Source organism: Macaca mulatta, chromosome 7 (assembly GCF_049350105.2).
Source record: "Macaca mulatta isolate MMU2019108-1 chromosome 7, T2T-MMU8v2.0, whole genome shotgun sequence".
In the NCBI taxonomy this organism is placed as follows: domain Eukaryota; kingdom Metazoa; phylum Chordata; class Mammalia; order Primates; family Cercopithecidae; genus Macaca; species Macaca mulatta.
The window spans coordinates 46,931,674-46,943,963 of record NC_133412.1 but is presented as its reverse complement, the minus strand read 5'-3'; the positions used below and the strand labels follow the sequence as shown (position 1 = coordinate 46,943,963).

The following is a 12,290-nucleotide window of genomic DNA, read 5'->3' as shown; positions in this document are numbered from 1 at the left end:
CCTTGCTCTTAGCTTTCTCAGCCTCTCTGTCCTTAGCTTATAAACTGCATAAAGATGAAATGAAATAATGTACATAAGGTTCTTTGCAGAGAGCGTGGCTGGCAGCAAACAGTTCAATCAAAGATCATTATTATTATTAGCTTGATTTATATCATTCTCTGATTATTTTAAGTGTTATCGTTTTGGTAGCCACAATTTAGATTCCTGAAAGACAGGACCTAGATCTATTTTCATTATAGAAGAAGAGGCTTGGCTGGGCACAGTGGCTCACACCTGTAATCCCAGCATTTTGGGAGGCCAAGGTGCAGATCACCTGAGGCCAGGAGTTCGAGCCTGGCCCACATGGTGAAACCCTGTCTCTATTAAAAATACAAAAATTAGGCCAGGTGAGGTAACTCACACCTGTAATCCCAGCATTTTAGGAGGCTGAGGCTGGCGGATCACCAGAGGTCAGGAATTTGAGACCAGCCTGGCCAACATGGTGATATCCTGTCTCTACTAAAAATACAAAAAAATTAGCTGGGTGTGGTGGCAGGAGCCTGTAATCCCAACTATTTGGGAGGCTGTGGCAGGAGAATCACTTGACTCCAGAAGGTGAAGGTTGCAGTGAGCCAGAGAGCATACCACTGTACTCCAGCCTGGGCAACAGAGCGAGACTCCGTCTAAAAAAAAATAAGAGACTCAATGGAACATGTTGACTGTTCTACTCAGAGACTGGCTATTCATCCATCTGTCCGTCCACTCATCCACTCCTCCATGTGGTGCATCAGCTCTGTGGCAGGTGCTCTGCTGACAGCTGGGGACACAGAGGAATAAACACAGCCTGGGCCTTGGGGGAGCTCCCTGCAGAACAGGGGAGACACACAAACTTGTAAGCCCATGTGCTAGACGCTGTGTGGATGGTGGAGACAAAAGTGCTATGGAGGCATCCGGGCAAGGAAACCTTCACGTGTGGGGGAAGCAGGCTTAGGGTCACTTTACAGAGGAGATGGCGTGTGAATGGAGCATAGGAGAGCATGAAGAATCTGTCAGCTCAGGAAGGGAGAGGGCACGCTGGCAGAAGGGAGAGCTTGAGCAAAGGCACAGAGGTGTGACTGTGGGGGGCATGTCACGGGAACAGCCACTCACCCCTTGGGGTCCCTTTAGCCGACCGGAATGTATGTTTCCTCTTCTGGCTACTTAGGGCAGCACTGGGTGAGTTGTGGGTGGGAGAGAACCCAGGCTGCCTGGGGAGACTGGGAGGACAGCCCCACTAAGGAGGAGGGGTTTTGCCTTTGTTTTCCTTCTCAAACTCTTTCCCGAAGGAGGCTGCTGCTGGGGAGAGGCAGGGGAAGGGGAAGGTGGAGTACGTGGCCCCACCCCATCCCTTTCACCGCCTCCCTGTCCTGCCCCACACGGCTTGCCGGCCATATCCTGGGCTTTCTCTCTGCTCTGCTTGGGGAGAAAACCTTGGCCCCACACTGGGCACCCCCTTCTTACAGGCCATTCATCAAGAAGGTGGGGGTGATGGAGGACTGTCTCCATCCAGGAAGGCTGCAAGAGGCAGAGAGAGCTCTGGGTTCTGAGCTTGCTTGCCGCAAACTTGCTCTGGGGCTTTGGATAAACTCCCCTCCCCTCTCTGACCTCAGTGTTTCTCCCAGGAGAGGGGGAGCCCTGGGAGGCTGTGATCCCAACTTGGGCATTCTACGGGGCAGCTCCCAAGGATTCAAGCGTCCTCCCACTCAAAGCCGTTTGTCCTCACCTCTCCTCTCTCTAAAACTATTCTTGCTGGAACACCTCCTCTCTCCTCCCTGCAGCCACTGCCACTGGAGATGTGCCCAAGTCTTCATCCCTTGCCACATGCTCCCACTTTCTCTGTTGTCAACGGGCCCTAAAGCATCTTCCTGGAAGCCTCAGAGCCAACGCATCTGCAGGCATTTGCTCAATATGCCTGCAGGTGAATGTTAGTGAATCTCAAAAGCACCCTAGGCACTGGGGAGACTGAGACTTCTAAATTAAACCTCCAAGTGCCTCCAGGAGCTTAGAGTTTGGTAGAAAGATGACACAAATGAAAAGCTGACTGTGTGTAAGGACAGGAAACTCTAAGGAGTGGAGAGAGGGGGAAAGAGCTGAATACTGTGGGGTAGATACGATGAGAAGGAGGGGCACACTAGGATGAAAGAGTGTAGAAAGCAGAGACTTCTGACGCCTAAAGTGTTTAAAAAATAATCCGCATGGGTTGGGCACAGTGGCTCACACCCGTAAGCACTTTAGGAGGCTGAGGCGGGAAGATCACTTGAGTCCAGGAGTTCAAGACCAGCCTGGGCAACATAGTGAGACTCCATCTCTGCAACAATAATAATAATAATAATAATAATAATAATAATAATAAAGAAATTAGCCAAGTGTGGTGGTGCATGCCTGTAGCCCCAGCTACTAGGGAGGCTGAGGCAGGAGAATCACTTGAGCCTGAGGTCGAATAACATGGTCGAGTGAGCCATGTTACTGCCACTGCACTCAAGCCCAGGCAACAGAGTGACACCTTGTCTAAAAAAAAAAACCCAGCGTGATACTGCAATGGTGGAAACATGACATTAAGCATTTGTTAAAGTCCATAGAATGCACAACATAAAGCGTAAGCCCTAATGTGAAGGAGGGACAATAGTTAATAACAATGCATCCATGTTGGTTCATCAGTTTTAACAAACATACTACACTAATGCAAGATGTTAATAACAGGGGAGTGGGGAGGGAGGGAATGGAAACTACTTTATGCACAGTTCTTCTATAAACCTACATCTGCTCTAAAACATAAAGTCTATTAAGAAAACAAAAGGCCAGGTGCGGTAGCTCATGCCTGTAATCCCAGCACTTTGGGAGGCCGAGGCAGGCAGATCACCTGAGGTCAGGAATTTGAGACCAGCCTGGCCAACAAGGAAAACCCTGTCTCTACTAAAAATACAAAAATTAGCCGGATATGGTGGCGGGCGCCTGTAATCCCAGCTATTCAGGAGGCTGAGGCAGGGAGAATTGCTTGAACCTGGGAGGCGGAGGTTGCAGTGAGCCAAGATTATGCCATTGCACTCCAGACTGTGCAACAGAGTGAGACTGCCTCTCAAAAAAAAAAAAAAAAAAAAAAAAAGAAGCCAATATTAAAAGACCAAGAGCTGTCAACATAAAAAACCTCGCTCCCAGTTCCTTTTGATAAATCTGAAGATCTACAGCCCTGGACTGAATTTGCACATGGAAAGAACAGGCTGCAGCCCAGGAGACACAGCTCCTTCACATGGGTAGTCATCCTTAGGTTTGCTGAGGCCTCACTACTCCTGCCAGGCTTGGCTGGGAGCTTTGGGGAGTTTGGGGCCCTGGTGATAAAAGTCAGGTGTCTGATCACAGAGAAGCAGACAAATTTGGCTGGGGTCTCTGGAGCACCATTTCCCCAGGTGCTGGAAAATGATGATATCAAATGGGAAATGATGAAGAAAGTGAGGAAAACCAGGACAGTTTTCAGACAAGTTGAATTTGATTTGCACGTATTTGCAGTTAAAAAAATACATGACTGCATCTTGGAGGAGAAGTTGAGGCTGCAGATAAATTTCAGAGGGAGAGAAAAGTGACTTTCAAAGCCCAGGAATACTTGAGGTCCCACCAAGGAGAGGAATACAGATAGGGGAGCCGAAGGGATAAGAAAGAGTAGGTTCATGGGATGATGTGGTAGAGGCGATGATAAGGGTTCACCCAGAACCTTAGTTTCCCGGGCAGATGGCTGTGAGTAGAAACTGTGGTGGGAGGAGAGGTAGACAAGGCTTAAGGAGACAGGAGGGGTCAGGTGTTTGGGGAGTGGTCAGGAACCAGCCAGGTGACAGGCAGGGAACTTGGTAGGCTGCCTGGGTTAATGGAGTCCGAGTTCGTACCTGCCCTGGGGCTGGTAGCGGAAATGGAGAGCGGGCAGGAATATGCTTGATCATTCATTCATTCATTCATTCATTCATTCTTTCAGCACATATTTCCTGAATACCTACTATATCCAAAGCTATAGTAGGAAAGATATGGGGATGAAGAAACAGACACAACTGTTCTAACCCATAAGAGCTCACATTCTAGTGTAGATCTGCACTAACAATTGCCACACGGCATATCTAATAGTAAAGCAGTGGCTACTGCAGACTCACTATGCATCTGGCTGCATTGCCAGGTGGCTGCTCATTCCCTCTTCCAGAGAAACAAACATTCCAGCGTGCTGTGGCCGCCTGACTTATAAGGGCAATGCAGCTGCCTGGAGATAGACAGTGCTTAAAAAATAGTGGTTATGCCTCTAGGGGAACACAGAGGAGAGCGTTATGTTAGGGAGTCAGGGGAGACTTCTTGAAGTAATGAAACTCGGGGCCGGGTGCGGTGGCTCACGCCTGTAATCCCAGCACTTTGGGAGGCTGAGGCGGGTGGATCACCTGAGGTCAGGAGTTCGAGGCCAGCCTGGCCAACATGGCGAAACCCCATCTCTACTAAAAATACAAAAATTAGCCGGGCATGGTGGTGGGCACCTGTAGTCCCAGCTACTTGGGAGGCTGAAGCAGGAGAATCACTTGAGCCTGGGAGGCAGAGATTGCAATGAGCCAAGATCGCCCCACTGTACTCCAGCCTGGGCGACAGAGCAAGACTCTACCTCAGGGGGAAAAAAAAAAAAAAAAAAAAGGAAAGAAAGCTTGGGATCAGTCTTGAAGAGTCAACAGGAGTGCCACAGTTATGGGGTAGAGTTGAGGGTACAGCAGGAGAGGGCCATGGAGGTAGGAAGAAGGTGTGCCATTCGAGGTCCTGTCTCTAGTTCAGCGCGGAAGTATACAGGGTATGGAGTAGCAGGAGGCCAGAGTGGAGCCCAGAAAACAGAGGCCAGATGAAGAATTGGTGTGAGCTGCATATGAATGAGGTGGGAATGAATGCTCTAGGGGGACTGGGAAAAGAGGACCTGAGCCTCAGGGATGGTGATGAGACAGAGGCTGGCCACCCCAATTGTGGTGGCCAGGAGAATGCTGAGGAGTGAATGCAGACCAATTTCAAACCCTGGCTCCATCATTTACTGTGTGCCCTTGGACAGATTCCTTAGTCTCTGAGTTTCTAATCACTTAAATGAGCATCATAAAAGTTTCAACGGCTCCGGTGAGGATGAAAAACCATGGTATCTACCAGATGACAAGGACTCAATAAAGGGCTATTATCACCATTGCATTGTAAGCTGTCTCAGGTCTGCATTAATGCTCTCTCCTGTGCCTTCTGCCCTTGGTCTATAAAACTGCTGAAAACAGACTGTTTCTCCTCCAGCTCTGACCCACCTCTCTGGCTGGAGCCATGGCAAAGGGGCGATCCCTGTGTGAGGATGGCAGGGGGTTGCCATGGTGACCTCCCAGCTTGGCTTAGGACTCTGAGTGTACTGAGCCTTTTTTCTTCCTTCTTCTTCTTTTTTTTTTTCAGCCCTAGCTATCCCAGCTATTCTAAATATTTACTGCTAGGCGATTATTACACATCTGAAAAAGCTGAATGATATTCCCTAGCACATTGCAGAGAAAAACGGAAAACAATCCACATTTCTGGCAACAGAGAACTGGCTGGGTAACTTACAGCACATCCATGCAAAACTGTACCGTGGGGCTATTAAAAATGGCACAGATCTGTGGTAACTGACAGGAAACGGTGTCATGACAAGTTGTTAAAGGAAAAAAAGCAGGTTATAGAACAGCCTAAATCCCGTAATACTGTCTATATAAAATGGTGTTACATTTAACTGCTTCGTATTTATGAACAGAAGAAGATTTCGAAGGCTGTTCACTGTGGCTCTCTCTAGATGGTAGTGGTAGATCAGAAAATCTAGGGATTTGCTTTACTCTTTCTCCGTTTCTGTAACAACAGGAACTCATTTGCTGACAATGAGCATGTGAATTCTTTTTTCTTTTTCTTTCTCTTTCTTTCTTTTAAGCCATTGCTATTAGAAGAAAATAAATGAATGACTCCTCTAACTCTTGGCCAGTCTTAAAGGGATTAATTGTGTCAGCCAGCCCATGGTTTGCAAATGCTGGCATTTGCTTGTACACCCACCTGAGAAGGTCACAGGTGAGCCTTACTCTATGTGCTCCCATCCTGCCTGCTGGCCCAGAAGCACCACTGGCCATTCAGGGAAGCTGGGGACCAAGTCCGAAAGCCTAACAGCTCATGCATTTGGAAAAGCCACCCCATTTCCCTGAGCCAAAGGCATAAAGACGAGGGTCCCTCCCTCACCACCCTGTGTGAAGGTGGAGGCCGGTGGGAGCACTCTCACTGGGAGCAATGGCAGAGGCCATCTGTTAGTAGGCCTATATTGAGCACTCACTGTGTGCCAGCCTCTGTGTTATCCCTGGAGACTCATGGAGATCCAGGTAGACTCTTAGCCTAATGGACAGAGGGCTCCGGGAAGGGCTTGGAAATCCAAATCCTTCTCATTGTTCCTGCAGGGTTCTGTTCTCCTGCCCCCATGGTCCACACTTTATGTTCAAACAAGAAAATAGTGCAGTCCCCAGCAGTAGGCCCTGGAAACCCCACTCCTTAGCATATCCTCAAGCCCTCCACAGTCCCTGAGTCCCACCTCCCACCGGCCTTGCCGTATACCCGCCCACCTCTCATTTCAGTCCTTAGTGCACCAGGAACTTCCCACCCCCATGTGCTCTTTGTGCTTGCTACTTGCACTGGATGAGACATCTCTTCCTCCATCGCTTCTTGATGAAATTCTTCCCCTTCCCCTTCCCCTTTCTCTTCCCCTTCCCCTCCTTCTTCCTTCTCCTTCTCCTTCTCCTTCTTCTTCTTCCAGGTCTCACTCTGTCACCTGGCCTGGAGTGCAGTGGTGCAAACACAGCTCACTACAGCCTCCACCTCCTAGGCTGAGATGATCCTCTCACCATAGCCTCTCTCCTGAGTAGCTTGGACCGCAGGCACATGCCACAATGCCTGGCTAGGTTTTTGTTGTTTTTTATTTTTTGTTTTATTGAGACGGAGTCTCACTCTGTCACCTAGGCTGGAGTGCAGTGGTGCGATCTCGGCTCACTGCAACCTCTGCCTCCTGGGTTCAAGCAATTCTCCTTAGCCTCCCGAGTAACTGGGGTTACAGGTGCCCACCACCGTGCCCAGCTGATTTTTGTATTTTTAGTAGAGATGGGGTTTCACCATGTTAGCCATGGTTGGTCAGGCTGGTCTCGAACTCCTGATCTCAGGTGATCTGCCTGTCTCGGCCTCCCAAAGCGCTGGGATTACAGACATGAGCCACCACACCTGGCCCTGGCTAGTTTTATTTTTTATTTTACGTTATTTTATTTTATTTTATTTTTTTTGTAGAAATGGGGTCTTGCTATGTTTCCCAGGCTGGTCTTGAACTCCTGGGCTCAAGTGACTCTCCCACCTTGACCTCCAAAAGTGCTGGGATTACAGGCATGTAATCCTGTCTTCTTGACAAAATTCTTCCTTTTCTTACGGCTAAACGCAAATGTCACTTGCTCTATAATGTTTTCTAGGGCAAAATTAGCTTCCACTCTCTTCTGGATTCCAGTACAAGGGTATCTATCATTTCATTTGCAAACTTCAATTAGATGCCAGTGTCCTGGTTTCCATCGGGTCAAGACAGACTGAGCTTGTCTTGGTCATTGCTGTGCCCGTGGTGCCCAGCCCAGGAACACTGTTCAGTGAATGTTTGTTTGAATGAATGTTTGCTGAGCCACTGAATGACTTCTGCTTTCCACTGCACTCTGAGCCCTAGAGGCAGGATCTGGCCCGGTTGTCTGGCATCTTCTACCCAGTGGTTGCCATGCTGTGTTCACGAAAACTGCACTTCGGTGCCAAAATTGTGTATCTGTTCGGTCCAAAGATATTTATTTCAAAAGTTTAAACGTCAGAAATCTCAAACAAACTAATTGTAAAACAAAATGTAGGAGACAACTGGGAAAATGTGAACATTTACTTTTTTATGATAATGAGGAATTCTCAATTCTTAAGGTACAGTAATAACACTGTGGTTATGTGTTTTATTGGGCCATTTTCCTTTGGAGATGTATACTGAAGTAATTGCAGATAAAATGATATGATGTCTCAGACTGGCTGTAACAGAATCTGGTAGGGATCCAGAGGACTGGGTAAGAGTATAGATGAAAAACGTTGGCCATGAGTTGGTAATTGCTGGAGCCAGGCATGGAAACTAATCATACTAATCTCTCAATCTTTGTATATGCTTTGAAAAGGAGAGAATAACAATGTCAGAAAAAAACCCTGAAATGTGAAATATGGCTTTTGAGTCCTTCTCAGGCATTGCATGCCTATAGACAAAGCAAAACTCTGTTGCAAGAATAATTATCACTCTATTCACAGACTTTCCTAACATGTGGGATATCAACATGACAGCTTTGAAACTGATACAGGAAGTGTGCATCAGAGTCTCCATCTGAACAAGATAAAACCAAAGAACTTAAAGGCAAATCGGAAATGCTTTAGAAACAAAAATTGTGGCTCCTTATAAATAAAAGACGGCAGTCTCTGAAAAAAAGCCAAAAGACCTTGTCAGCGGAAAATATTCGAAGATATCACACAAATATATCTTCTCACTATTCCCCAACTAGGGTAGAGTCAGGAAAAGCTTTTTCTAGAAAATTTCACAGGGAAAAAAACATACTTGTGACATAATGATATTGCCAACATCCTTTGATTTTGAATTTCTGCTTTAAAGGGATCAAATAGTATCCCTTCTTGAACTTTCCATGACTGAATTTTGAGTTTTTGAGGTGGATAGGTTTTAATGTTTTGAATATTTCATTTTTGTTTATTTTATCTGCCTACATAGACCAGAATGAGAATGTGTATTTTTCTAAGTCAACCTTTATTGGTATTCTAAAGCATTTTTATATTTAAAATTATTAAATATTTGGGTTTCCTGTTTTACATTTTTTAAATACCTTTTTGTCAAATAAAAATACTGATTTCAGCATTATATGATACGCATATTATCAGCACTGGTGCTCGTACCCCAGCATGTAATAACTATTTCCATGCATTGTCAGAGCTGGAAGGGGATGCTAGGCACCTCTCTGGATGGACATCAGAATCACCCAGAAAGTTAAAAAATACTAATGCCCAGGCCCAACCCCAGCTCATTTAAATCCAGCTCACCAAGGGTCAAGAGAGGGGAAGTGGAACCCACGTCAGTGACTGCAAAGCTAGTCCCAGGTAAGAGGAGCAGAGCCCACCTGGAGCCAGTCTGCTGCTGAGCCCTGTAGAGCTAGCACCAGGGTGCCGAACGCCAGCCTGGGCTCTTTCTGGCTCTATGCTACCCAGCTAGTTGGCCTCCAGTGTGAGTGCAGCAGGTGGGGTCCTCCCCCAAGGCTGGGAAAGGGCGAAGCCCCTGCCAGGCTGATGGAAGGTGTGACTCCAGGCCCTGACTGTTGAGTTCCCCTCACCCCAGCAGAGAAGTCTCTGGCTGCTAGGGAAGGGGAGATCCTATCTCCACCCTGCTCTCAAGCTTCTAATCTGATTGGAAACTTGAAGTCTGAGATAAAGCTGCCAGCCTGTGGAAGCCAGACCAGACCGCAGAGGAAGGAAAGGACGGAGACCCAGAGAAGACTTGGGGCGAGGGTGAGTGCCTTCACATGTCCAGGGGCAGCAGACTGGGAACGTGGAGGAGGCCATGCAGCCCCTGAGAGCAGAACCAAGACCCCCAGACAAGAGCTTCTAGGAGACAGGCTTCAGCTCAATCCACAGAGGCAAGGCACTGCTCCCACCTGCATGAGGATGGTTGCTCCATGGGCACTGAGCTCCCCACTCCAAAAATGTCCAGATCGAGTCTAAGGTTCTAATCCTGGGAAGAGGCGAGGACTGGTTAAAGCTAGGGTAGAGACAGGAGCCTGGAAACCTCTCTGGCAGCAAGTCCCAAGCCCAGCTGTGCATCCAAATAACCTAGGGGCTTGTCAGCACCCAGAGCCACCAAGGTAGGCCTATCTCAAACCTTCTGAATCAGGGTCCCTTGGGGTTGCTGCTTGGGGATCACCCTGTTATCAAGCTCCAGTGGTGAGTCCCACGCTCAGCCCGGGGAGGGAATGACCGCCCTGAGCCATGCTCATTCGTGTCACGTGGCCTAGAATCCATTTGGGAGACGAGACACAACCAAAAGCAAGCAGAAGTACACGGAGCTGGGGACCCATAGAGGTCCTGAGTGCTATCCCGTACATCGGGCAATGTACGGGCAATGCCCCCTTATCCATGGCTTCAATTTTTGGGGTTTCAGTCACCTGCAGTCAACGGTGGTCCAAAAATAGGTGTGTACAGTGCAATAGGATATTTTGCGAGAGTGTGAGAGAGAGACTGGATTCATATAATTTTTTTTTTTTTTTTTTTGGAAAAGAGTCTCGCTCTGTTGCCCAGGCTGGAGTGCAGTGGCGCGATCTTGGCTCACTGCAACCTCGGCCTCCCAGGTTCAAGCGTTTATCATGCCTCCGCCTCCCAGGTAGTTGGGATTACAGGCGCCCCCCACCACGCCTAGCTAATTTTTGTATTTTTAGTAGAGACAGGGTTTCGCCATGTTGGCCAGGCTGGTCTCAAACTCCTGACCTCAGGTGGTGATCCACCCACCTCAGCCTCCCAAAGTGCTGGGATTACAGGCGTGAGCCACCATACCTGGCATCATATAACTTTTATTATAATATATTATAATAATTGTTCCATTTTATTATTATGGTTGTTAATCTTTACTAATTTATAACTTACTCTTTACCATAGGTATATATATATATACATACACACACACACACACACACACACACACACCCCATAGGTATATATATATAAAAACATAGTACATACCAGGTTTAGTACTATCTCTGGTTTCAGGCATCCACTGGGGTCTTGAACCATCCCCCTTGCAGATAAGGGGGACTACTGTACTAGCAGGACAAGGTGAAAAGCAGGTGCCCCAAGAAGAAGGAGGCAGAATGGATGATGGAGGTGAGTTTAAATTCAGTCCCACATCTCGGCAGTGAGTGCGTGCTCAGTGCTGGGGCCCGAGCTGGGCAGAGTGTCAGAAATGTTGGCTGCCCTCAAAGAGAACCCCATCTTTCTGAGGAGACAGACATACCCAGTGGACCATGAGCAGGTCACAGGAGAGAGGGAGACAGACATCTCTGAGGGATCACCTGCCTTCACCTGGGTGTTAAAAAGGTGTCTCAAACACGACATGGTTGCAGTTGAGTCATTATCTGACACCAAATCCTGCCTTGTGCTTCGAACAAGCTGACCCCTCTGCTTCAAGATGCATTCCTCGCCTGCCTAGACAATTCCACCACACCCTCTGTCTCAGCCTGAGCCCCACTTCATCAGCCTCCAGCGCACCCCTCTTCTCTGAGCCCCTGCTGTGGCTCAGGCTGACTGGGTACTCCCAGAGCACACCAATGCCCCTCCTTGCGCTCCTGCCTTGCTCACTGCTGAGTCCTCGCAACTAAACATTGCCTGACGTATGGGACAGCACTCAGAAAAGATCTGCCTGGTAGCTCGGAGAAGTTCAGAGAAGAAACCCTGAGCAAGGATGCTGGTGCAGTCAGGGCAGGCTCCTGGTGGAGGCGGTGCTTTAGGTGGATACCAAAGAGGCTGAGGACTTGCTTTGGCAGAAGAGGGAACGATGTCCCCAGGGACAGCAGAGGCACAAGGCAGGGAGGCAGGCTGGCAGACGGCAAGGAGGGAGGCCTGCTGGTGCTGAGCTCAGAGAGGCAAGAGGCGGGAGCACAGCATGGGGAGAAGGGGAAAGGAGGGTGGGCACGTGGAGAAGGCCAAGACATAGCACCATGGATACATTTCAATGCCAGGCCAGTGAGGGACCATCCAGGGAGCCGCTGCACCTCCCTAGATGATTTGCATTTGTGGGAAGCTTTTCCAGCAATCATTAACTGAGCTTTACCTGCTGGGAGTGGGGGGCATTGTTAACCTATAAAGCTGTAGGTGAGCCATTTCACGTAATCATTACCCAAAGAGCATACCTCATAGGTGAGGGGAAAATGGTCAGGGCAGCCAAGAAGCCAGGGAGATGTGAACTGGCAGAGGGAAGAAGCCTGCATGGACCTGGGTAGGGGGGTGGACCGGCATGGGCCCAGACCCTCAGCAGAGACTGCAGGGCACTAGAGGTCAGAGAAGGACTCAGGACCTAGATGGGAAAGGGCGTGACTTGCAAGTGGCCCCACAGCCAATGGGGAGTTTAGATGGGGTGGGGGAGCCTGGGCAGATGCATAATGTACAGCCACTCCCCCTGGTGTGTGTGGCATTTGGGC

The 12,290-nt window shown here is 48.6% G+C and overlaps 1 protein-coding gene and 1 non-coding gene across 28 annotated transcripts in view; one reads left to right on the top strand and one right to left on the bottom strand.

The window, feature by feature from the left end:
* Window positions 1–12,290, bottom strand: part of PAQR5 (progestin and adipoQ receptor family member 5) — a 103,242-nt gene that overhangs the window by 73,591 nt on the left and 17,361 nt on the right. The gene's annotated exons all lie outside the window — the stretch shown is intronic.
* On the top strand, window positions 4,142–4,269 carry LOC114680020 (small nucleolar RNA SNORA77). Its single transcript, XR_003732097.1, has one exon. It is a non-coding gene; the product is annotated as a small nucleolar RNA SNORA77 (small nucleolar RNA).